Source organism: Engystomops pustulosus, chromosome 4, assembly GCF_040894005.1.
Source record: "Engystomops pustulosus chromosome 4, aEngPut4.maternal, whole genome shotgun sequence".
Taxonomy (NCBI): domain Eukaryota; kingdom Metazoa; phylum Chordata; class Amphibia; order Anura; family Leptodactylidae; genus Engystomops; species Engystomops pustulosus.
The window spans coordinates 126,637,423-126,664,485 of NC_092414.1; the positions used below are offsets into that span (position 1 = coordinate 126,637,423).

At 40.4% G+C, this 27,063-nt stretch overlaps 1 protein-coding gene across 26 annotated transcripts in view; it reads right to left on the reverse strand.

Moving 5' to 3' along the window:
- The window catches only part of CELF2 (CUGBP Elav-like family member 2), a 330,610-nt gene that overhangs the window by 129,483 nt on the left and 174,064 nt on the right, over positions 1 to 27,063 (reverse strand). The window lies entirely within an intron of this gene.

Sequence of the window (27,063 nt, forward strand, 5' to 3'; positions counted from 1 at the left end):
TATTGTTACAGCTTTTTTTGATTGTCAGATAGGGCTATCTGTATATGTGATAGTCATGGTACTAGGCTGACCCCTGACTGGACTACTGTAGCCACCACTTTGTGGTCCTGACATCCACTGCTTTGGACAACCACACTGACATGGGGTGTCAAGTCCCCTACTTTATTTAGCCAGCAACCGTGAAGCACCCCTGTACGATTACAGCAGACACTGCTAAGACCTGCTTGATGCATTGGAATAGTGCACAATTCACTGGATGGATATGAATGCATACATCTAAAGCACCTGACGCGTTTCCTCTATGCCCTTAAAAGAGTGGGTATTCATCATAGGTACATTGGCATTATGTATAACTAGATGTGATATCGCTCAATAGATGCATTACTAGCTGTCTCAGTGACATAGCCTCTGACACTGTTGCCGCACTATTCAATTAGACACATAACATGGATCTCCTTATCTGCAACACGTCCCCTACCAACCACATGTAACTCATAATACTGGTGTTTTCGTTCCTCAAGCACCAAAGATTGGTTGCAACAGCAAACTCTGCACCCTTTGTACTTGTGCCGCTACCTCAACTGTCACTAATTCCATCTCCTTCTTTAATAACCAAAACTGAGTGAATATAACCCTAATCTAGTCACAATGATGATCGAATGTCCTAGATAAGGTCTGGGATCTAAGATGATCACAGATTCCCAGAATTATAAAGCTTTACAAAATGTATGCTTAGGGACATCCTAAATCCTAATAAAGGGGCTAGTAAAACTACTATTGGTCAGAGATCACTGTTTTCTTACATGTATGATATGTCCTATAAATTCAGCATTATTAAGAGAATGTGCTGATATGTCCTAGATTTCTTCCATATACATTTCAATATATTCTTCTTTGCTATCTTGTGTCTGAATTCTGAATATAGAATAGCTGCAGGGATAACTTCTTAGCTTGGAAAGTAGCCGATACAACTCCTGCAGGTAATATAGATAAGTGGAGCAGTTTTGGGCCCCAAGGTACATTTCATCATTATAATTCACAAAAGACCACTCAGGTTAATACAAGCATTCATCACTCAAGGAAACATGTAGATATACACATATTTTACAGGATACATGGAAGGATCCTTGGATTATTTTACTGCAATATATGCGCTTCCACTTTTATAGCATCTTAACCCCTTAAATAGTTCAGTTTTGCATTACAAATATAAATCTGTTTCTGCCACAGAATATTATGGAAGCAAATAACCATTGTAGTATTTTATATGTAATTATTTTATGACAGCTCCAGTCTTAAGAATTGGTCTTTATTATCAGATAACTGATACAAATACTATTTAGGAGTCTTACTTTTGGACATGCTATCACATGTGTTTTATATATTCCAGTCCTGCTACTTTCCTAGTGTGGACTATTACTGAGTCTAGTGCTCCTGAAGGTGGCGCTCATGAGCTAAATGATATAGCTCTTCTTTATGTATTTTAATGGCAATGACAACAGAAGGAAAAAGTCATAAGATGCCACCAATTTCAATGGAATATTATATTTACAGACATGGATTTCCTAGAGTGCACTGGAGCTACCTGTTTACTAGGTCAGTGTTGAAGCAGCTGCTGAATACAATTCTGTATGATCACTTAGATATAGTAAGGCACGGAGACTGATTGCTTGAAATCCCTGGTGCTTTCCCACAATTCTATGCAGTTATAGGATTGCAGCTTTATTTACATTTAGTCGAAAAACAGATGAGTGAACTATTCATCATCCTAAATGTACATAATGTTATCACTAAATATTTGGCTTATAAACAGCATGTAAAGTGTCTGCCTTCAGTTACAATATTAAATTATGCATCTAGGTATTCCCTTTAACACATATGTGAATATGACTGCAGTATTATATCTTACCCTTCTATTTGCATGGCTCATAGATACAGCTGATGCAGTAAGCAGGTACGAACAGCAATATCGCTTTGGCGGGGAACATTATCTAGGGTTCCTTTAATGAGAACGCCGATCAGACTACAACATACTGGGGCAGATTTATCAGTCTGAAAGTCAGAATATTTCCAGTTGCCCATGGCAACCAATCACAGCTCAGCTTTCATTTTACCAGTGCTCATGAATATTTTAAAGGGGAGCTGTGATTGGTTTCCATGGGCAACTAGAAATATTCTGACTTTCAGACTGCTTGATAAATCTGCCCCACTGGGTTTCTAAACCACCAATACAATGGGTATAAAGACTGGCAGGTTTGTGGCTGTAATTTTTTTTATCTGCAATCAAAAATTTTCATAGTAATTTTTCACACAACCTGGTATCTTTCTATTTGGATTGGATGCTCTCTCTTGTGATCAAATGTGATCTTGGTACTAGGTTTCAATGTCAATAGTGGTTGCTATTGGTTTCATGGCACCCACCCCAATTGTAGTGCAAAATGTAATTTATTGCGGTCAATACAGCAACATTTGTGAAAATTGTTCCCCAATCTGGGCCTTTGTCAATCAAAGGCTGTATAATAGGAGTACTGTTATAGACAACACAGTACAAGAGGAGTACATGGTATAGACATCATCATGTAGGAGAATATGTGAACACGTTCCTCTGACACACTGATGTCTATACCCTGTGCCTGCTACCCATTTAAGACCTTCATAACTCCTATTATGCGGCCTATGTTTGACAACGGCCCAAAATGGGGCCGAAATGTAACGTGGTCTTGGTACTGTAGGCTATTTGCATCAAGCAAGGCAGCAGAAAACCATGGAAAACCATTCATCAGCCAAACATCTGCTGACTGCTTGTCCACAATCCCAAGAGGAGAATAGTGACTGTGTTACAGTGCCTCATTGGGGCAGATTTATCAAGCTGTCTGAAAGCCAGAATATTTCTAGTTGCAACCAATCACAGCTTCCCTTTAAAATATTCATGAGCACTAGTAAAATGAAAGCTGAACTGTGATTGATTGTCATGGGCAACTAGAAATATTCTGACTTTCAGACAGCTTGATAAATCTGCCCCATTGTGTGTCACTCTGGCTCCAGACCTGGCTTGTACATCATACACAACATGAGTTCACATTGTAAAAACCATGTGAATTTTCATTAAACAGTTTTTATAAAGTCTTTTGGGTGAAAACGGTGGCAATCCTTTATACAAAGTAAAATTTCACAGCTCTGCTCTGTAATGTAGCACAAGAAAGTTAGCAAATTGGAGAACATCAGACACCTGCCCCAAGATCTGGTGCAGGAGCAGTAAATCCTGCTGCATTCACATGAACGTGTGATTTCTCCAGTCCTGTATTTCCGTGCCATATGAGACCATATATACGTGACAGTTTCATTTGTATGTAGCATGTACAGTATTGAACCCATATTTATATGTCCCCATCGACTTTTAAGGGCATACGGAACAAAAAAATACAGGAGAAAATAGGACATGCCCTATATTTTTTAAATGGCTTGTATACGGTACTGTATGGTATAAACAACAGCAATGTAAATGATTAGCTGTATGGTCCATTGAAATGAATGTGGCCGTATGTAACCCATAAAAAAACGGCACGGTATGGGAAGCATACGGTCATTCTCATATGTTTGTGTGAATGCAGCCTTAGTCAGACCATCTTGCTCTTTTACCATAGTAATGATGTGTGTAACTGCCATCACTTCACATTACCTCACTGAGATGGGTCTCTCCACAACACTGGCCATACTGGATGCACTGCAACCAACCGACTACAGCCAAACATGGACTGATTAAAGGGCAGTAGCATTTTAATTTTTCATTGCACGGCATGTCAACAGTTTCAACCAGGCAGGTGCAGGACATGTGATGTGGACATGTGACCAGCGGCCATCTTCTCTCCTGTGTATGCTCTGTAACGGACCGCGCGGAGGAAATTAACGGACTGATTAAAGGGCCAGTAGCATTTTTAATTCTCCATCATAGTGTACGTCAGCAGCATTTTTCTGCTAAGCGGAGCAAAATTTTAAATAACAACTAATTACATATTAGCTTATATTTTAAGGACCCATTTGTATATGAATTATGCCGATTCCTGGAATACCCTTTTAGCCCCCTTTCCATAAGGATATGTGGGTAGTGCACCAAAGGTCAGCATCATGTTCCTGTTTAGGAAGCGACCAGTGTTATAAATGACACATTGTAGATGAAGTGCCCTTTATTACACATTTTGCTGATTTTGCGGTGCTGAGCTGCAGTACCAATAAATCCATAGCTCTAGAAATACAAATGAAAAGCTTCAGTACCATAAAGCGGTGCCACCAATAATTCCACAGATCTAGAAATACAGTTAAAGAGCTGCAGTAACATAAAGCGGTGAGACCCCCACTGTTCATAAAGCACTGAGACCCTCACTGATCAGCAAGTTAAGCCCTATCCCGTGGATAGGGCCTAACTTTTGTGTGTGGGAAAACCCCTATAAGTGTCCCATGGGCCCTGGGCTGTTCACACGAGTAGGGCCCCCCAGCGTCCAACAAAATTTGTACCTGACGATAGGACTTAGGTACTACTCTATATCCTCTCTATCCCTGTACTGTTCATAATAGTAATTAAATGATGAACTTCAAACATGCTCTTATAACTCATCTTTTTAGGAAAGCCAATCACATTCCCAATCATTTATGAAAGTGGTTGTAAAGTAATATAATTGTTCAGCAAGGGATATCTATATTCATATAATTTTGGTAATTCCTGTCACAGGACTCTCTTTTTGTTGAATAATGAAAGAGTTAATCAGGTCACAGACCCCCTTCCTTGAAGACTATTTCTGCAGTTTCCATAATTATTAGTAATTGCGCTAGAGATATTAAAGGTCCCGTTTGTATTAACACAGACCAACTCAATTTCATAGTTTAATATACTAAAAATGGAGTATATGAAAAAAATTAAAATCAAATTTATTTCACTCATTTAGGTATCATGGGGTCAGTTACAGATCAGTGCATAAGCTGATTAAAATCTTTCTATGTGATGATAAATGCAGTATGTTAATTTCATTCAACGGAGTGAAGTTTACTGTATGGCCATACGCTTCAGTACAGAGATTAAATGCTTTTGAATATGAAAGACATCAGGGGGTCGTACTAGAAATGTGCGGAGGGAGAGGAAAAATTAACCGTAAAGGAAGTAGATGACTAGTGTTGAAATTACCAGAAAATTAAACCTCTCAACCACAAAACAGGCCTTTCATTCCACTATAAATTCATCACAAAGGCCACATTTGCCAAATATTGATATGCCTGCAGACTCTTCACATAACGGACAATCTTCCAATACCAGAGGACTGTTGGCTCATGGAAGCAGAAAAAACAATGGTTATAAGTTGCCCAATGCAAGATGATACAGAAAGAGCAAAATGCAGTACACGTCCTACATAAAATGTGGCACAAGATGGAATGTTAATTTATTAATACTTTGTAAATGAAAAGGAATAATCTATTATGTCTCAAACATTGAAAAACCTGGGCACCATAGCAGAGATTGAAATAATTTTACCCACATGGTTCAGGACAGAAGGGTCTACCACTTAAAGAGTACCTGTCGGGTTGATTTGGGATACTAAACCAACAATAAGTCCTTATGGGTCTATGATTTAATGATCCAAATACCCCTATATGACCCTAGAAGTGAGTCAGATGAGGCACATCAGACTCACATCTGGAGCTCTCTGCTACCTTTCATAATGCTTCAATGAACCAGCACAACACCTCAACTTTGCTGCACATTTGCTATACCGATGTTGCAGTGAAGCCAGCGTTGTGCTATATTGGCTAGGCACTGAGAACTCTGGACTGAGTGGTATATAAACCATTTTTTGACTTTTAATTTAATCATGGACAGAGCTGATATAGGGAGATTTGGGACACTGAGCCAGAGGCCCATAAGAACCTGTTGGTGGCTTAGTGTCCTAAATTGACCTTTATGGTTCACATTAAGTACCATCCTAATAACCTTTTTATGATTTATGTTGCCCTTTTTTATACTATATTTGGAAATGGACGCCTTCACTGACTTTACACCTAAGAGAAAATGTTATAGGATTAACTTTGCCGGGTTCCTCAATGTCCAGGGTCTCATAGCAGTAGAATGGTTTGGTTTTATATTATATACATCCTTAGTCAAAATTCAAATATAGAGCGCAATCTGCACAGGGAACAAAAATTATACACAGCTTTCCTCCTTGTGCTGCAGATTAAGTGTGATTATTTCATAGCACATTAGAAACTTTACATGATGCATTGATTCACACGTGTATTCTTTTTACCCTGACATATTGAATGAAAATGAACCCTAATATCAAGGCTCATTATATCACTTGTGAGGGGCAGTGCTTTGGCCTGTTGCTATAATTTTGCTATATATTCTTTTAAATTTTAAAAAATCCATATTTGATTCAAAATATTCTAAAAATACAGAGATTTGCAGAAGACACCAAAAGACTGCATGGAGGGTCATTTACCTTACATTGGCATCAGGGACCTAGCTACAAAGGGTGAAATGATAGAAGTTAAAACCATGCCATGCTACAAAGGGAGGCCTAAAGGGCTATCAGCAACTTAAGAAGCTAGCAGTATTCTAAACGGAACATGAGAAATTATGTAGAGAGCTGAAAGTTGCCTACAGTAGTATCTTGGAAACTAATGCAAATGTGAAAAAAAAATAATGTATGTTTATGGTGGTACCCTGCAAATTGTGCTCCTCTATAAAGTTGGCTATTTAGCTTACAGTATATACCAAATTCAGCCTGAATGTAAAGGAAAAGACTAAAGGAAGCAAACAGTGTCTGTATAAATCCAATAAACTTATTCTGAGGTAGAAGCCAGAATAAGCATGTAGTGAGCTATTAGCATATAAAAGGCATGTATTTTGTAATAGTAACTCTCATTTTAAAACAGCATATCCCCAGTAAAAGGATTACCAAGTCTGTTAAATATGAATCATGATTTGTTTCCTCCAAAGCGTCATACTAGAGAAGCTCGGCATTGAAATACTCAAGTCTACAGAGACTGCCAGCAGTACATTGCACATTTTTCCTTGTGATTAAGAGGTTAAAACGTCTAGAAAAACTAATAATTGAAAGATCTGTTTTTTTCCCTCTCGACCCTTCAAATAAACCAGCTGCAAGAATCCCGCTTGTGAAAAGGGGAGCCTGAATAATTATATTTATGAGCAAATCCTCCTGCATACCAAAATGGATCTGGTTTAGGCAAATGAAATGACACAATATAAATGCAAATTATTATTACGACGATCATTTCCTCAACCTGCCCAATCAATTTAGGCACTGTATAATCTGAACTCACTTCCCATAAACAGTATTATTTTATGATGCTGATTAAAAGTAACAGGAACAATACCTAGAGTTTAATTTGCTCCAGAATACACAATGGCAATAGGATATTGTAACACACTTCATAGAGAGGCTATAATTCCTTCCCCCATATTCAGTTCATCACTTTAACCTGGTGTTAATGTTACGTTTTACCTATGACACTGTGTAACATGGTGGGATTTGAAATCACAGGCATACATGCATTAGGTAAAACATTGCCCAAAGTGTGAAATATTGGTGTTATGTACAAATATATTTTTAGATTTTATTTTTATACTTGTATTATTTTTATATTTTTATATAAGGGGACTTGTCCTTAAGATTTTGTAGGCCTAAGGTCAGCATTTGTGACAGGGACATCGGCAGTACCTATTTTTAATGATTTATTTTATGGAATAATGTAGAGCAGTCAGGGCTATCCTAATGTGAATAATTCAAAGAGATGTGTATGATAAGTGGCTCCCTTGAGCTTTTCTCTTTCCTATCCCCAGCGACTGCCATATTTTTCCCTCACCTTTTATAAGTGACAGATTCACTGTGATCTATGTGCTATTTAGATCAGTGGGGATGTGAACACAATACATTACAACATTAATATTGAATGCTTCTTTGTATTGGAGTTAATAGACTCAGCTATAACATATATATATATATATATATATATATATATATATATATATATATATATATAAATATAGTTCTGCCAGGAACTAGGTTACACTATATCTGCTCTGACTCCCCATAACTTCTGAGAACTTTTTTCTTTTCCCCCTTTTTAGTTATTGTAGCCACTAGCATACTTTTATAAGGCCTCTTATTGTGCCAACAGTAATTCCCTTTGTATCCCCCATAAGATAGAAGTCTCATCTTTGTGCTCTTCTAAAAGTAATCGTTGAACCTATTTGAGCCACCATGTAGCAGTAATACCTCCATTATATGCTATTAATAGTTGCCTATTAGCCCCAAGGTATTAATACCCACTTTGACCCACTGTTTTCCCCTTTCCCAAACAGATAATACCCAAAGTAATAAACTTTCAGGGCACTTTCCTAGAGAATATGCCAACAAGGATAATTTGTTCATCTCAGTTGAGATCTTTGCTTTTCCGAGCTGTAGTAGTAGGTCCATGAACCATTCTGCCAAGTGGTTTTGAGAGATGGCAAGTTTAGCTTGGCATTATTCTATCAGGTGTGAGAAAGTGAGAGGTGTTGTGTGGGAAAACCGCTATCTGTCTTACAGGCAGATGAAATGCTGGTGGTAAAAGCCCTGGGTTTGTCTGCAGTAACCCAAGGGTTAATGCAGACATGATAAGCAGGAATAGTCTGTTTTGTCTGTGTTGGCCTAGCTAACACAGACACATTGGTAATGTCCGTACTGGGCCTGCTTATTATGGAGTAGGGGTAGGCTGGTAGTGGGACTCCTACTCCACCCGGGCTTCGGTCCTGGGCTTTTGTATAGCCCACAGGTGCAGGTCACAGGCCTCGTTAGGGCCTGATTTACCAGAAGCAGTAGGAGAGGCCCTACCTGGAGAGCTGAAAGCGAGATTGCATTCTCACAGCAAAGGTAACTGAGGGTCTCCTGTCTTGCTGCTGGCCAAGAGCGTGTGCCAGGCAGCCTGGTACCCGGATAGCTAGGGTCCTCAAAATGTATTAGACAGCGCCTAGCCGGGCAGGAATTACTTTTATAATGTTTTTGCATGTGCCTAAGCCAAGGCTGAATTTGTGTTCTGTTTTGCAAGTGTGAATAAACACTTAAGTTGGACTTTTAAACCTGCGTGTGTCACTGCTTCCTGCACTGCTACCAGTCAACTACCAGAGCAATTCCCCACATATGGTGGATTGGAGCGGGCAAAGTGCAGTGAAGTATACACTAGTGCATGTCCTGGAAGTTGACAGCACTGAAGCTGCAAGCCACGGCCATGGAGGAGTTAATCAAGCAGCTTGTCCAGTCCAACGTGCAGCAGCAAGAGACAAACAGATTGCTGCTCCAGCAGATAACAGCCCTGACCGCTGCTCAGCAAAGGACTGTCCCAGCAATGACGGTGAAGGACGCCAGGAAAGAGGTCCGCAAAGCTATGACCAAGATGACCGCCGAGGATGATGTGGAGGCCTATCTGACAGGCTTTGAGAGGGTGGCCACCCGAGAGAGGTTGCCACAGCAACACTGGGCAGAGGTGTTGGCCCCCTTCCTCGTCGCTGATCCCCAGCAGGCATACTACGACCTGAGCGAGGAGGATGCCCGGGACTACTCCAAGGTAAAGGCAGAGATCTTGGCCCGACTAGGAGTGGATCAGCATCTACGCGCTCAAAGAGTGAATAGCTGGAGATACCAGGAGGCGCTACCACCGAGGGGGCAGATGCACCAACTTGTTCACTTGGTCCGCAAGTGGCTCCAGCCGGAGACATCCACCCCAGCCCAGATGGTCGAGAAGGTTGTTTTGGACCGTTTCCTGAGGGCCTTGCCGGGTGAGATCCAACAATGGGTGGGACACGGGGACCCATCTGATGCCGATGCGCTGGTGGGGTTGGTGGAGAGGTTTTGTGCCACTCAGGCCCTAACAAAGAAAGCCCCTTATACCAAGACAGGCCTTAAGGCACGGAAGGTCTTGTCACCCACAAATTCCCGGGGCAGGACAACGCCCAATGTCCGGGAAGTACCCCAGGGGAGGAGGAGGGGGGAGGCTCCCACCTGTTGGACCTGCCATGAGCCAGGTCATATTGCAGCCCATTGCCCCAATTCCTCAGAGCCCATGGACTGCAGTTCCGCCAGAAGGGTTTCTCTCTATGCTGCCCCTGTCTACACAGCTACTAGCCCTGACTCTGCTGATGAGCGCCACCTGTGCCGGGTGACTGTGGCAGGGCATCCAGCGTTGGCCCTGCTGGACTCAGGCAGTCGGGTGACCTTGATTAATGGGTCCCTCACAGACCCCAAGGCGGTCACAGGGCGCACAATTGGAGTCCTGTGCATCCATGGGGACGTAAAGGACTACCCCACCACAGTTATTAACTTCCAGACCTCTTGTGGAGGGACACTACATGAGGCAGCGGTTGTCAAGAACTTGCCCCATGACCTTATCTTGGGACGGGACTTCCCCATGTTCTGGACTCTATGGCGGGGAAACCAAGAGTTGGGGGGTTGTTCTCCTGTGTTGTCTGGTCAGATCTCTGAAGCCGAGCCTGATGACCCAGACTCTGGAGTTCCTGCCGTAGGGGTGACCGCCACAGAAGATGGAAGTGTAATGTTTCCCCTAGATGTTATGGCAGGCGAAACTGAGGAGGTAGTGACAGGACCGCAGTTGTCTGATTTGGAGGTATCCCGTGACAACTTTGGTACTGCCCAACTCCAGGACCCCACTCTGGTCCGCCCAGAGAAAATGTGGTAGAAATTAATGGCGTACCTAAGCACCCAGGTGCGGATAAGTTGTTCCCTCGTGTGGTGGTAAATCAGGAGTTATTGTACCGCATTGATAAGGTCCACGGTGAAACCCGGGAGCAGTTAATGGTACCTCAGCCATATCGTCAGACGGTGTTAGACCTTGCACATAAGCATGTGATGGGAGGGCACCTAGGTACCACAAAAACTCTGGAACGCATCTTGCAGCGTTTTTACTGGCCAGGAGTATATGATAGGGTAAAAAGGTATTGTGAAACTTGCCCTGATTGTCAATTGCATGCTCCCATGGTACACTTTCGAAGTCCGTTGGTACCTCTGCCCATTATTGAGGTACCCTTTGAAAGGGTCGCCATGGATTTGGTCGGTCCTTTAGTTAAATCTGCTCGGGGGCATCAGCATATCCTGGTAGTCATGGACTATGCTACCCGATATCCTGAGGCCATCCCACTGCGGCAAACTAATTGCTAAAGAGTTGTTTGCCATGTTCTGCCGGGTGGGACTTCCCAAGGAGATCCTCACAGATCAGGGGACTCCTTTTATGTCAAAAGTCACCAAGGAGCTATGTCGGCTCTTTAATATTAAACAGTTACGCACCTCTGTGTACCATCCTCAGACGGATGGATTGGTAGAACGGTTCAACAAAACTTTAAAGAGTATGCTAAAAAAGGTGGTAAACAAGGATGGGAAGGACTGGGATGTACTATTGCCATATTTAATGTTCGCCATCCGAGAGGTCCCACAAGCCTCTACTGGGTTCTCACCGTTTGAGTTAGTGTATGGCAGACATCCCAGGGGTCTCCTGGACATAGCCAAGGAGACATGGGAACAAGAGCCCACCCCCCACAAAAGTGTAATAGACCATATCGCAGATATGCAGGACAGGGTGGCAGCCGTCATGCCCATTGTCAAAGAGCATATGGAGGAGGCACAAAGAACTCAAAGCCGGGTTTATAACAGGTCAGCAAAAGTAAGGAGCTTTAGTCCCGGTGATCGTGTGTTGGTGCTAGTCCCCACTGTAGAAAGTAAGTTTCTCGCTAAATGGCAAGGACCGTATGAGGTTATAGAGAAAATAGGAGAGGTGAACTACAGGATACGTCAGCCCGGACGGAGAAAACCCGAGCAGACTTATCATGTAAATCTGTTGAAGGCCTGGAAAGACAGAGAGAGTCTGCATACAGAGATGGTTCTGGCTAGTCCACCTCCTGCGCTACCCTCACAGGCTGCAGATAAGCCTGTGCCGGAGGCAGAACTGCGAATAGCCGATACCCTTACCAAAGAGCAACAGCGAGAGGCTCGAGAGTTTGTAGCAAGAAATACAGATGTGTTCTCAGAGTTGCCAGGCTACACATCTGTAATTAAACATGATATTGTCACTGAGCCAGGGGTAAAGGTAAGATTAAGGCCGTACCGAGTCCCTGAAGCTCGTAGACAAGCCATATCAGAAGAAGTTCAGAAGATGCTGAAGCTAGGGGTTATTGAGGAGTCCAAAAGTGAGTGGGCCAGTCCAATTGTTCTAATTCCCAAACCGGATGGGACGTTGCGATTTTGCAACGATTTTAGAAAATTGAATGAGGTGTCTAAGTTTGATGCCTATCCCATGCCCTGGGTGGACGAGCTTATTGAGAGACTAGGGGGTGCTCGGTACTTCACCACCCTGGATCTAACTAAAGGATATTGGCAGGTACCCCTGACAGATAGGGCTAAAGAAAAGACAGCCTTTATCACCCCTGAGGGCCTTTTTCACTATGTTGTATTACCGTTTGGGCTTCATGGGGCCCCCGCTACCTTTCAACGGTTAATGGACATAGTGTTAAAGCCACATAGGAGATACGCCTCCGCCTATCTAGATGACATTATCATCTACAGCCAAGACTGGGCGAGTCACTTGGCCAAGGTACAGGCCGTAGTGAACTCTCTAAGGGCAGCGGGCCTGACTGCAAACCCCAAGAAGTGTGCGCTGGGAATGGAGGAGACACACTATTTGGGGTATGTGATCGGTCGAGGTATAATTAAACCTCAGATCAACAAGATTGACGCTATACAGGGTTGGCCTCAACCAGTGAGCACAAAACAAGTCAGGGCATTCCTGGGCATTGTAGGGTACTACAGACGGTTTATACCAAACTTTGCCACCATGTCCGCTCCCCTGACAGACCTGCTGAAGGGTAAAAGGCCTGTCATGGTGCGGTGGAATGAACAAGCAGAAGGTGCTTTTCAGGCATTGAAGTCTGCATTGTGTGGATCTCCCATCCTCATTGCGCCAAACTTCAAGAAAGAGTTTATTGTGCAGACGGATGCGTCAGATGTAGGACTGGGAGCTGTCCTGTCTCAGGAGGTGAATGGCGAGGAACACCCCATTACTTACCTGAGCAGGAAGCTCACGCCAGCTGAAAAAAATTACAGTATCGTAGAGAAGGAATGTCTGGCGATAAAGTGGGCATTAGAGTCCCTACGGTACTACTTGCTGGGACGACAGTTCCGTCTCATAACTGACCACTCTCCTCTCATGTGGATGAGTAGAACTAAGGAGAAGAATGCCAGGGTCACTAGGTGGTTCTTGTCCCTCCAAAATTTCAGTTTCATGGTGGAGCACAGAGCCGGGAAGCTACAGGGCAATGCGGATGCCTTGTCCCGAACGCATTGCCTAATGTCAGGAGTTCGCCCCGGTGGGTCTGAACTGAGGGGGAGGGTATGTGAGAAAGTGAGAGGTGTTGTGTGGGAAAACCGCTATCTGTCTTACAGGCAGATGAAATGCTGGTGGTAAAAGCCCTGGGTTTGTCTGCAGTAACCCAAGGGTTAATGCAGACATGATAAGCAGGAATAGTCTGTTTTGTCTGTGTTGGCCTAGCTAACACAGACACATTGGTAATGTCCGTACTGGGCCTGCTTATTATGGAGTAGGGGTAGGCTGGTAGTGGGACTCCTACTCCACCCGGGCTTCGGTCCTGGGCTTTTGTATAGCCCACAGGTGCAGGTCACAGGCCTCGTTAGGGCCTGATTTACTCTCCAGGCCAGAAGCAGTAGGAGAGGCCCTACCTGGAGAGCTGAAAGCGAGATTGCATTCTCACAGCAAAGGTAACTGAGGGTCTCCTGTCTTGCTGCTGGCCAAGAGCGTGTGCCAGGCAGCCTGGTACCCGGATAGCTAGGGTCCTCAAAATGTATTAGACAGTGCCTAGCCGGGCAGGAATTACTTTTATAATGTTTTTGCATGTGCCTAAGCCAAAGCTGAATTTGTGTTCTGTTTTGCAAGTGTGAATAAACACTTAAGTTGGACTTTTAAACCTGCGTGTGTCACTGCTTCCTGCACTGCTACCAGTCAACTACCAGAGCAATTCCCCACACAGGCAATATCATCTGCACTCACTTCTGTACGTGGGGGATTTAACATTTCGAATTGTGTCGCAAGACACGCACTTAGAAGCACCGGGAAGAAGCAGGTGAACTCCGGCGGACCTCGGGGGGGGAATCGATGGATGCAGGAACGCGGGCACACAAGCTTTGTGAATCGCGCCAGACTTCATCTTCGTCAGACTGTCTGGGTTGGGGATCGGGACAGGACCAGGTAAATGTAGCTGCTCCTTCAGCTGCTTCGGGAGTTTAACTACCACCAATCTGAATTGTATAACCTAAGGATTGGCTATCTGAATCAAAAATCTCAGAAAGATATCTGGATATGTTAAGATTTTTATTTGAGATTCCATGTGAATCTCATATGAAGATTCTAGAGGCCAGTTATACATATTGCATCACTCAGTTTCCAGGTCCAACAACAATAGAATGCAGACTACTGAATCATATGGAATGTAAACACATATTCTGTGCCTGCCGCTGCAAATCTACTAAAACTAACTAAAACTAACAAGATTTTACAGGGAAACCAAGGCATGTCCTAAATGTGGTTAAAGCTCTTGTTCGGACCCTGACAGCATTTTACAATGTTGTCACGTCTTGCTTATCAGTGGGGAGTGCTGTTGCATTGCAATTCGAATTTCACCGAAAAAAAAATCTACAATACAAAGACTATGCAATCTTTCTTTCTGGAAAATATTGACTACTACAAATATTTTCATTTTAAATGATAGAATATATTCACGGTAAAGAAACCCATCTGGAGCAAAGCAAATCTTTTCAAATCACATCTGTTTCTCTTCTTAGGGAAATCTTTACCAAACACCTCTGGAGAACATTGCATATAACTGCAGATTATCAGGTTCTCGGAGATAAAGTGTTTACAGGCGAAGCCTCAACAGATGATGCAGGGAATGTTTTCCTAATACAAAATTATTTAAATACTCTGTCTCTCACAAAACTAATTTTGTGTACAAGCGTTCTGCTCATACATGGATTCACCAGAGATGATTCATTAGTTTGGAGATACAGGAAGGTTTTATCTTATGAGGAAAATTTACTATTTACTTTGCTTGTGTTTATTATAAATTATTTGCCATTAGAACTCCTCGGACATAGAAAAAGAATAGATAATAGATGATCTTAGCTTATTACAGAACTTAACTGATCTGCCATATGCATAGAACGTTTCAGCTTACACAATAAGCCGTCAGAGTGACTAATATTTACATCAACAGGGTAGGAACTGTACTAAACTATGTTTTGGCTGAACCATTTGAAGGATAAACAGGACAGGCTGTGACTGGAACACAAAGAACTTGCTTCCCTTGCAAAATCTTAGCTACAGTATACGGTAACTATATAATGATTCTAAGTCTACGATGCCTACAGAGCATTCATAGACTGACACATACTGCTGAATATAGGCGTCAAAGCCATCCTGTCACATTGGACAATCTACTACTGTATAGAGGAGCTAAGCAACTTGATAGTTTTTAGTAAAATGCCTTCAAATTTGGAACTAAGTTATTTAAAGAGGTTTTCCCATGAAAGAAAATTCTAACATCTAAATCCCCTAATGAGGTTTACACAATAAAGATCATTTTTTGACTTAAGTGGATGAAAAAAGAAAAAATACTCAATAACTTCTCTTGCTTCCATTAATCACCTTTCTAGTCACCCTGTAGGTCCCAACAAAGGGACAATTGTCCACTGCAGCCAATCAAACAAAACGCCAATCATTAATAAGAATATTTTAGGGATTAAAGGAAGTGGAATTTGTGAAGGTGAAGAAATTAACATATTGGTACAATTTAGGTAAGAATTATTGGGAAATAAAAAGTAATTAACAAGTTAACTTTTTAAATAAAAGATGATAAGTTTGGACATTTTGAAAACTTTATTTGAATCTAACTCAACATTTTCATGTATAGCTAAAGTAAAATCTAACCTTAATTATAAAGGACTGAAGCTTCTCACAATAACTATATGACCAAAATGATGACACCACTAAAATGCTGATCCATTGCTATACAATAGCCCAGATTTACTATGCAATGTACAACAGAATTCTGGCATAAACTGCATATAAATACATGGGCAAAATGGTTGCTCATGTATTTATGAACTGTTAGCATTGTGTCACGGTTACACTATGCATGCTGCGACACAATACTGCTCACAGAAAGGGGTGTTCCAGTGTGTACTAGCATTGGCTGCCACCGCATAAACTGAGTGCGCAAGAAAAAAACTGGTGCACTCAGTTTATGTACTCTGGCTGTGTGCAGTATGCGTCATATTAATAAAGACTGTCCTTTGGTCTTTATGAAGCTGGCGCAAGCTGCACTATAGTGACGCAAACTGCAAGTAGTAAAGTTTGCATCACAATGTGCAGAATTTCAGTAAATGTAGCCATGTCCCTTTTATGATTAAGCCTCTATTTTCTGGTCTTATTATGTTGCAAACTACGCTACATTAGAACCACTTTAGCAGATCTCCCCCATATTTAGCACATTGGGACACACTTACTTACCTGATCCTGTCGCGATCCCGCGATTCGGGTCTGCCACGATTCACTAAGATCGTGTGTCCAATTTCCTGCATGTGTTGCTTCCCCGCTGAGTTCACCTTCTTCTTCCCGATGCATGTGAGTGCTGATCTTGCGATCTTCCATGGTTTGTCCAAATCAGTCGGGTTGTCCGACGTCCACGTCCCTTGATGTGTGTCGCATGCAAACCAGCGCCGATGCGACACAATCCGATTGCGTGCGCCAAAAACCCGGGGCAATTCAGGCCAAAACAGAAAAGAATTGCGAAACCCGATGAAAATGCGGCGTTCGGACCCTTAGTAAATGTGCCCCATTGTTTTCACCATTGCACCTGACATTCAGCTTGGATATAGCAGTACAGAGACTGCCATCAATCACATTGTTCTGCCAATAATTGGAATTCCTGGGTTGGATCAGCAATATTTATTCTGGTAAAATCAAAATCACTGCAAATAATAGATTGTCAAGCATGGGTCACTGAAGGAAGTCATCTGAGGCACCATATAGCATCATACAGGCTATTACTAAGGTTAATAACTAAACAAGAATTTATTGCAAAAGCTCTCAGTCAATATTTCTCCAGAAAAACAGCCATGCTGGTTCCACTGTTAATTGCCTAATGCCTCCAAATTGGGCAGAAACATTGACTTAAAGCTTGGAACCTTCCTTATGTTTCCTGATGAGGCATGTCACTGTAGTTTACATAGGGGATGGTTTCTGAGACATAGAAAGGAATAATCAAAGGTACATTTTGTTAACATCAAATGCTCCCTTCACGTTTTGAGCTGCTAGACCCCAGAAAAAAGCTGCCTTCAGATGCTCAGACAGGAGTGACTCCATACATATGTTTAGTTTATCACTATTTGAAAGAAATTGTACTTTAAGCAGGCTACAAACATCAATTTAGAGATCTCCTAGAGTTGAGAGCATTATCATCTAGTGCCAAGATCTGAACCCTGACCACAGGATGTGAGAACATACATCAGTATGTCTTTCAAAGCCTGCCGTGGCTTAAAATTCAGAAATCTGCTTTACTTTCCAGGCTAATAAAATAAGCACTTCAAAACAGACGTTATGATTATCTGATGACAGGGTTTTGTATTCTCTTAGCAAGTAATAGAATCCTAGTTGACAGATTCAATGCAAGATACATTTGTGTTGCGAACAGAAAAGATGGTTAGCCCCAGCACTGCCAGAGGGGCCTACAACCCACTGTGTAGCCAAACCCTCCAGCATCACAAAGGTTAACACTGCAGTAGGATTTAAGAGCTGACAGATCAAGAGACTGCATCCCCAGAAGGCTAAATGAGAAAAGTCCTACTGAGTTTTTTTTTCTGTGAATGAAAGTCTTTTGTAAATGCATTTGCAGGCAGATCAGGTGTCTACTTCACACGAGCCTGAAATCTCAATTGGGATATTGTCATCTTGTCAATCCAATGCAGTTCAAGAGAGGCAAGCAAGAGGCCAGTTATAGCAGGTGCTTCCTCCTATTTAGAAGATCAAAAGCAAACCTTTAGCAGCATTTCTCATATTCAATAAGAAAAAATGTAAAAACTTGTACAGTGTGCGTCTACCATAACACATTATTTAGTTCCCAATAATATAAATTGATAACCAGTTGCTTTTTTTCAACCCACAAAATGTTCTTATTGGCTGTAGTTTATGTAAAAGATATAGGCACAATGGTAAGCAATTATATTGCTTCAATGTGTAAAATATGTAACACATTGGAAAATGGCTTAAAGGGCTATTCCCATAAAGACAAATTTATTAAATATATTCAGGATAACAAAATAACACATTCTCTAATTCACTGTTAACAAAAATACAGAATTTCATAGATATAATTTCAACTTGTCTCCAGTCCTGGTATTTACATTTTGGTTGGCCCTGGATACAACCATAAATGCCTGTCCTCTGGCATGAATAGCTTCTCTACTACTGTAGGGGGGGGGGATGCAGAGAGCACTACAGACAGGGGCACTTCCTGTCCACCAAGCACCATGTAGTGGAGAAACCAGCAGATCTACACACAAGATAAGCTCTTGATCAGATGGGAGGGTTTTCATAGTTGTACTGTTGTACTGTACTGTTATCTATTTTATTTATTAACTGAGGTAGCAAAGCTAAGAATGTCATTTTGTTTTATGTTTATCTCATGACTCTGATTTGTTTTATCTCTCTTTTTTCTATGTGTCATATACTGGTCAAATCCTCAAAAGCTAAATGAAAATGTAGGTAAACCCTGTACCATGATAGTTTAAATACGTTGTCAGCACACAGCATCTCATAGTACAGAGGAATCATAAAGTGTCTGCTCAGCTAGTTTCTGCCCACATTGCTGAATTTTACACTGACCATCCCTAATTGATAGGACCGAAAACAGCAATAAAACAGAGTAAAATTGGGGATTAAAGGGGTTAAAATGATGTTCATTGTGTAATCATCCTAGGGGATTCAAATTTGAGAACGTTCTTTCATGGGCAAACCCCTTTACGCATTCTTTCTGGGGTTTTTTTTGTATTCATCCACTATGCAGACCTGTGCATCTCCATAGTTACAGATCTACAAATTCCCTTGCATAGTTTGATCTTTTTGCTATCATATTTTTGATAGCTTAGCACAAATTCAGGGACAGATGGAGGGGAGGATTACAATAAGATCAGACATCTCAAGGTTTGTTTGTAGTTTGTAACCATGGAGACAAATAGATCCCTATTTCCTGCATGGTAAAGGGAAATAATGCCAGTAATAGAGCAAAACACTAGAGAGAATCCTATATTTTTTTATCATTTGGTTTTAAAACCAGTCAAATATAATTTGTATTTTATTAGTTTTGTGTGGCTTCTGAATGCAAAATAGAAAGGGAGAATCCAGCACCAATGAAGAGTAAAAAATATATGTTAATAAATCACATGGTTAAAAAAAGACAAAATCGGACAAAAATGACCTGCTTAGAGTCAGTACACTGTTGGTTTACTCTCTGTTGGTGCTAGAATCTCCTCTGCAATTGTTTCCACCTGATAGATGCTTCCATTCCACCTAGTGTGTTCCCGAGTGATGAGCTGGTAAACTATACTTTTTTTTGCCCTATACATTTTTTTTTACTTACTGTGGCATCTCATGCTAATATTCCAATCCAATGCCTAAAAGGTAAGTGCAAGTAAGTAAAGACCAAATATTGCATTAAAATAGAGTACAATGCAGCTACCATCCTTATACATGTGGAACATTTCATTTGATATCATTATGCACTCCAGATATTTTTGTAGATTCTATACGCCATACTTTATCTGGCATGCCTGTCATCGACTGTGTCCTTTGTCAAAGTGCGTGTTTAATAAAATATCTTATTGAACCATAAATATAAGTTGAATATCCTATATGTAAGAAGACCTCTGGGAGATGTCAAACAATAGCATTGGCAATAGAGTGGGCAAAAACTAAACCAGGGAGTACAGCCTTAATGGCTGTAAATTTCTTACTCAGCTTCTATTTCTGTTTTGCTATAAAGTAAATTAAACCCTGAGCTGCTTACACAGACATGACTTTTATGCTCTCATATCCCTGACATTGCCATTGACATTTGTTGAAGTCAAGTCAGTAGCAATTATTCGGGGATTTACATGATTAGAAGTAAGCAACCTTTCTTCTTTCTTTTGACTACACAACTAAGGATGCCGCAATTAAAATACCATCATTGATCAAAACTAATAATAAAAATGATGTTTGGCAACATTAATCTGCCTGATAATACATATTACCCTTAGAGTATGTACACAACCACACAGGATCTCTGTAGGATTACATGAGGCATAGGCAGTCCATGTGCCACCTTATGGAGTCCTTGTATTATGCTGTATTATGGAGAGATTTTTCTAGGGGAAAATATTTCCACACAATGGACTCCAACAAATGGACAATGGAATCCAACAAATAAAAATTAAGAAATGTAAGGCATATTATGGAACAGCAGTGCCCTTTTCTGGGTGCCATATTTCCGCTCTATACAACTTGGAAGTATTACAGAACTATAGCTCTGTTGTGTGCATGAGGCCTTAGTGAAATTGGATGCATAGAGAACATTCTCTCCTTTATAAGAGTCCTCAGATATTGTGGACTACAGCTTCAGTTGCATTCTGTTATTTTGTTCCTTAATGTGAATAATACAGTAGACATCCAGCAATTTAATTTGGAAAATGGCACACAAAATGGGACATAATTGTGTACCTATCTCAGGGCGACCGCATAGATTACACAGACAATCTGTTAGAAGAACATAACTTGCAATTCTGCAATTACCATTCTACATAAAATTTACAGCTGGAGACTGAGTCCAGAATACATGGCGATTCTTCTTCTAGCCTCCAATTAAGCTAAAATAGCACCCAAGATACATATTTAATTTTAACATTCCGTAACGTACATTATGTTGCCTTGGAGATGTCAGGTCAGCATATTTCAGTACTTGATGTGCCAAAAGGATCCCCTTCTATCAATCATTTTGCACCCACATTGTTCAAAAATGATTAGAAGGAATATAAGTTCTTAAATGACTCCTGATTTGGTCTGCTCATGCTATACACTGACTCACATCATCATTAGCCTAGTCATTATCCTGCCAACCATAGTGTGCTACTGATGTATATATTAGGCACATTTAGGGAACTTTGTGTTTCTGAAATCCACTATATCAGTTATGTATTTCCCTGTAATTATTTCTAGCTATTTTTCATGCAGATTGCATTTCTATGCAGATTTTGGCTCAACCCTGTCCAAGATTCAGTCTTGGCTTCCAACTTCTTCTAAACGTACACATGCCTTCAATCCCCAGGCAGTCACCTCATTAGCTCCTTCTGCTGCAGGCACTTCTAATCTGTTCCTCACAGAGTGATAAGACCTGCCTTGCAGTCATACTGTAAAATGATTTATTTCAACAATAAAGGGTAATAGCAAAATATATTGTATTATTCATATTGTTTCTTTTTTCATATTTTAAAGCTCTAATGCCGGAATGTTAAGGCCTTTATTATGTCTATTATAAAAACCTTGTGTGCTCACAAAGACATTTAATTCCTCGGGAACATCTTCCAATGCAAATGTATGATGCAGAACTATAAGCATCCATGGAGTAAGGGACTGTCTTGTCATCGATCAGGAAATGAATCTCTGCATGGCAGCACATATAAACAGGCATATACTATGCATTGTAGGGATCTATTGCCAGGATGTTAACATATCAGACACTTATCTGAGAACAATTGGAAAAGAAAGACAACATATTCTAATTTTCCAAGAGTTATTAAAATGAATGACTTCTGAGAAGCTGGAACATAAAGTAGGTCTATAAGTGAGAGCTTCTATGCTCATGTTAACTTCTCAGTGAGCGCAGCTCCTAGTTTACAGTATGTACATTTCTTGAATTGGCTGTTTGCAGTGGAGTTGTCCGCCTGCCTAGTGCTTATTGTTTTAGCATTACTGTGCCTACTGTAGCTCTCCCTGGAGCTCTGCCCTCATTGGGCCAGCTATAAATCTTGTGTAGTGCGCCGAGGGTATGGCAGCTTGTATTACTCACTTGCAGGTGGAAAGTTACATCTGTTTCTGTCATGTTCCCCACAATCTCCTTATCCTGATCATGTTTAACTTCAATGCTATGTTATTATTGATTCATTTGAGACCTTCTTTTGTTTTCACATGATCATCAATTCATTTATAAAACTCCAATCTGCATAGCCAAGTTCTTCACAGTGGTTTTATACTCAAAGATCACTATTATTCATCATTATTGTAGCAACCCAGAACAACCTTTATATGTTTCTGACACTGAGAATGCTAATTTATTTTAACTGTTCATATGCTGAACTAGACCATTTGTGTTGTATCTTTATCCAATTTGCTTGCCTTAGGAAGACTCTACAGGGACACAGGAAAACATAAGCTTTACAAGGGCTATATAATTTTACCAATATTGATTGAATAACATGAATTCACCTTTTGATCCTGACATGGAAATAGCTTAAGTTGGCCAACCAAGGTGCCACATTACAGTGCTCATCCAAAAGACCCTTTTCACACTTCCTTCATCCTCAATTATTCACAGCTGCTTACATTGACATCCAAACAATCATATTATACCACATGAGTAGTGATGCGTGAACCCATCAGCATTTGGTTCTGGCAGTTTTGTGGACATGGATCTGAATCTGAACACTAAATCACTGCTTGCTCCAATTGTGGCTGTTAACCCATTAAATGGGTCCTCTCATTTACAGGTAACAACCACAATCGGTCCTTTGCCTGCGACATGTAATTGTTTGCGATGTCACATGGGAAGCAACAAGATTGCTGCCAAAATGGCATTTACATTCCATGGCCTGCTTTACCAATGGCATGTAAAGGATGATACCGATGATCGGTGCCAGCGCTGATTGCAGGTATTACTGTTGGGTGGTCAATTTAACTCGGACTTCAAACTGAAGTCTAGGTTCTTGTTCTGCAGACCCAAACCTGCAATGTTCTGCACGGGGTTAGCAGAAGGTATCAAAATGGGCTAACATGCACAGTAATATTGATGGTTATGTAACTGTATATAATTGTGTTTCCTTACATCCCTAACACCCAAACCCATCCATTGCCTTCCTTGGTTCAACGTATGCAATTAGTTTGCAATCTATTTATAGGTTATGGTTTATGGGATCATGTGTTTGAGGCAGTCGCATTCCCTGGGCATTATGCATATACTATTCAGCTAATTGACTGTGCAGGCTTGCACTTTGTTTAGTGAATGCTACTATCTTGCTACAGTGACTAGGTTGTTGAAAATAAAAAAAGTATTCTACAAATTAAATAATATCTATATTATCAATTACCTCATAATACAACTTTTTTGCAAATCAATGTACACAATTATATATATATATATGTTTTTTTTGAACTGACATTGCTTATCTTGACTGTGACTCTGTAATTCTATTTTATCAATTGTAATAACAATATACTCACAATTTAGTCTCTTTAGAATTACATAGATTTCTCACTGTAACCGTCATAATTTTAAAGTGGAAAACCCATATGTGCCTATGCCGAAATGAATCCACAATTTCCTTTTAATACCCAGTTAACAATACCTACTGTACATCACCTACCATAATAAATTTTTATTGAATTAAGAGTTAATGGCATCCAGATGTGTAAATGCAAGTATGATTAGCTGGCAGAAAGCCAAGTGATTAAAGACACTTTAAGTGGCTTCCATTGTGCAAGAATACATCCTCTATCCACAATACAATGACTGTAATACTTGTTTTCGTTTGTCTTTCTAATGCGTTGTACATACAGCATTTCCCTAATAGGTTTTGATGCTATTAGTGTCATCACATCACCATCTAAATTTTGCATCAAGAGAATAGCAATTCTCAGGCCTGTAACTGTTGAGTATCTAAAACTAAGGAATCATCCCACTGTGCACAATTTTTTGTCTATGAATCTTGTACGTTGTGACTTCCTGCCTGTTAATTGGGCGCAAGTCCAGGTTTGCTGTCAGACGTTACTTGCACTGGGGAGTTCTAGAGGAAGAGCCTCACTCTGTCATTCCTCTCCTCCAGTGAATACAAATTCTCTGTATAAATGTCCTCGGCTGTAAAATCGAGGTCTTTTTTGACCTAGATTGCTTAAATCGCCTGCATTTTTTACCCTTTTGGGAGAGTAACTAACGCTGGGACGTGTGCTGCAACACTTTCTATCATTATTATGTAAATTCCACAGAAAGTGCGACACAGATAGAAAAGATATCAAGGACAAAATTGCTAGAGTCTGCTTCTCTTTCTCTCTGAAGTAAGCCACTTGCATTAAGCAATTTTAAACATCTAATGGCTGTAAATGTATCTGAAGAATTTTAATGTAATTTTGTCATATACAGTAGGACAATCGCAGCTTTTTAGCTGAATCTTGAACTCCAGTGCTGCATGCATAATACATGGCAAGTTTACTGCTAATGCGCTAGCACTGGAAAACACTGGTGTATCTGCATAAAAAATGACACAGTTGCAGACCTGTTCAGAAGCTTAAAATTCTGGGCACATACAACAATCCTAATAAGCGAGCAAAAATATAACCCTTTCCTTTACATGATTCAAAGCCTGGAATTATTATGGAATATTAAACACATAATAAATACATCAATGATCAGCAGAGCTAGAAAAGGTGAAAGGATAATACGGGTGGCATCAAATGATAGATCAAAAAGGGGCTAGTGCTCGTTTTACTGCTCAGCTTTAAACATTTAAAATGAAGTAGGAATAAAAAAGTGAAAGGAGTTCAATATCGAATCTTCCTAAATTATGAAACACCTTGAAAGTTTGCAATGGAGTTTAAATCGTGTTGATTACATAATGCCTGTAGAGTGCTACAAAATATAATTATTAAAAGCATTGAAAGCAAAATATTAAATAATAAAGGCCATACAGATTTGTATCCAAAGGATCAAAGCATTTTTCTGTTGTTGGACATTGTTGATCACTCCTCCTCATACTAAATTCATACACACAAATATTTGGTTGATAGGGTGGCCCAGTAAAATATGGTCATATATCTCTTTCTGACACTCTCCATTGAAATGAACCTCAAAACTACAGCAATTTCTGTCACACTTTTTTGGTCATGTCAACATCCTACAACTAACAATTAACAACTGCAAAATGTTTTAATGGAAACTTAATTAAAGGAAAGACATTTTGAAGGCGAGTGCCGCTACCTTTTTTTTAGATTAATCTTTGATTAATCTCTAACTTAATTCGAACCTCTCACTCACATCTCCAAGATTTCTCCAGCCCTGCACCTATTCTATTGAATGCTCTGCCACAGATTATCAGACTAATACCCAACCTTCAAAGTTTCAAACTTGCTCTTAAAACCCATCTCTTTAGGCAAGCCTTTCAGACTCATTAACTGAATGAAGTTTCAACTCTCTTTACTAACCCACCCTGTGTCCTCCTCCCATCTGTTATCCGGCAAACACCAGACACCAGGCTACAGGCTTCTCTGCAGTCCCATTCACCTTGGACTTTGTATATAAGATGACGGCTGATGACTGGTTCAAGCAGAAATGCCTCTACTTATTATATTATATTTTATTTTGTTCTATTCCGTCATAAAGAATGGCTGGACCATTATATAAGATTTTTTACTTCTTATGTCGCCCCATTCTTGCTCATAGACTATTTAAAGAGTCTCCCACTGTTAATGTACAATATTTACACACTTTGATTTAATGATAAATTCACATAATCAACACAAACCTGGCTCAAAACATCATAAACATGCTGGAACTCCCAAAGATTTTATGGCCCATGTAATACCCAAAGTAATAATTTAATTACCCCAAAGAAACCCAAGGAGCCATTTGGAACCAAAAGTGAAAAGATTGAATATGCTGCAAGTGCGTTTTTTCACCAATTTAACCACATTTTCAATTTTTTTTCTTGCTTCCCAGCACATGGCAAGGAAAATTGAATACCGTCACCGGACAGTATAATTTTTACACAGAAAACAAGCCCTCATACAGCTCTGTACATAATTTTAAAAACATTAAAAAGATATGAATTTTTGAAGGTAGTAAGCAAAAAACTGAAACACAAATATGAAAATGGGCAAAGTCCTTGAGGGGTTAGCAACAATATATTAATGTTCATGATTTATCTTCCTATTACAGTTTTAAATACATAGTCAAGGACAATTACCCTCTGACCTCTTTAAGATTAGAAATATTGGGGAAGATTTACCAAAAATGGATGAGAGCAAAACTCTTATATTTGCTTGTAGAAACCAAACAGTTCAGCTTTTAATTTTCCAAAAGAAGTTTAAAAAATAAAAGCTGAGCTCTGATCAGTCTTCAATAAGTCTTCACCGTGAATGTGCCGATCGTGCTTAAACGGAGTGCACCAATTTTTCTTTTGTTAAGGGGCGTGTGCCACATTTCTGTGGAGTCACTGTAATAAATATGGTGGTCCCTTAAAGGGGTATTCCAGGAATCAGCATAATTCATATACAAATGGGCACTCAAAATATAAGCTAATGTGTAATTAGTTGTTATTTAAAATTTTGCTCCGTTTAGCAGAAAAAGCTGGTGACATAGACTGTAATGAAGAATTAAAATGCTACTGGCCCTTTAATCAGTCCATTAATTTGCTCCGCGCGGTCCGTTGCAGGACAGAAGATGGCCGCCGGTCACATGTTCACATCACATGTCCTGCACCTGCCTGGGCAGGTCATGTGATCACCACTACGTTTGGCTGTTGTCGGTTGGTTGCAGTGCATCCAGTATGGTCAGTGTTGTGGTGATGGCAGTTACACATCATTACTATGGTAACAGAGCAAGAAAACCTGTTATAGATCATCACTGGGAGCAGAGCATAAGAG